The sequence below is a fragment of the Gossypium hirsutum genome, chromosome A06 (genome assembly GCF_007990345.1).
Source record: "Gossypium hirsutum isolate 1008001.06 chromosome A06, Gossypium_hirsutum_v2.1, whole genome shotgun sequence".
In the NCBI taxonomy this organism is placed as follows: Eukaryota; Viridiplantae; Streptophyta; class Magnoliopsida; order Malvales; family Malvaceae; genus Gossypium; species Gossypium hirsutum.
This window is the reverse complement of record NC_053429.1, coordinates 18,981,718-18,982,749: the sequence shown is the minus strand read 5'-3', so window position 1 is coordinate 18,982,749 and position 1,032 is coordinate 18,981,718. Positions and strand designations below refer to the sequence as shown.

Here is a 1,032-nt window from a genome sequence, read left to right as displayed (position 1 = left end):
AAATATTAGGAACACTTAATTTGCATTACTTTAGCCATTTATTTTATTGCAATTTAAATTTTAGTCTTTTTAATTTTACTAAATTTTCTTTTATTTTCTTCTGGCAGATTTTTATAGTTTATGACTAGAAGAAACCCGTCGGGACCATTACTTTTATAGTAAGATTGAAAGCACAGCTCGCAGAAACCGAAGAGAAATAAGGTGAAGCCTAAGACACATAGAGGAAGGACAAGAGGACGATATGCATAACACAACCGAGGAGATGGCCGACAATCAGAATAATCAGCTTCCTCCTGTGGTTGCTGCAGATCCAATAAATCAGAATCCTGCTCCTTGTACTATGTATGATTATACTAAACCTACTTTAACAGGAGCCGAATTGAGTATAGTTAGACCTGCTATTGCTGCAAATAATTTTGAAATAAAACCTAACACAATTCAAATGATACAACGGTTTGTTCAGTTTGATGGTTTGCAGGACGAGGATCCAAACACTCATTTGGCTAATTTTCTGGAGTTTTGCGACACTTTTATGATCAATGTCGTTTTTGATGATGCCATTCGTCTTCGGTTGTTTCCCTTTTCATTGAGGAACAAAGCTAAACAGTGGTTGAACTCATTACCACGAGGGTCAATCACAACTTGGGAACAAATGACCGAAAAATTCTTACTTAAATATTTTTCACCAGCTAAAATGGCTAAATTGAGGAATGATATCTCTTCTTTTGTGCAGATGGATCTAGAAACACTCTATGATGCATGGGAGAGATACAAGGATCTATTGAGAAGATGCCTCACCATGGGTTACCTCTATGGCTACAAGTGTAGACTTTTTGCAACGGTCTGAATTAGTTGACTAGACAGATGATTGACGCAGCTGCTGGTAGGAAAATTAATAATAAGACACCTAAAGAGGTTTATAAATTTATAGAAGAGATGTTATTGAATAATTATCAGTGGCAAGTCATAAGGACAAAGTTGACGAAAGTAGCCGGCATTTTTAATGTCGATTCGATTACTATGCTCTCTATT

At 36.0% G+C, this 1,032-nt stretch overlaps 1 non-coding gene across 1 annotated transcript; it reads right to left on the bottom strand.

Annotated features, from left to right (window-relative positions):
• Window positions 1-700: 700 nt before the first annotated feature.
• LOC121231471 (small nucleolar RNA R71) lies at window positions 701-806 on the bottom strand. Its single transcript, XR_005929530.1, has one exon. It is a non-coding gene; the product is annotated as a small nucleolar RNA R71 (small nucleolar RNA).
• Between the last annotated feature and the right edge of the window lie 226 nt (window positions 807-1,032).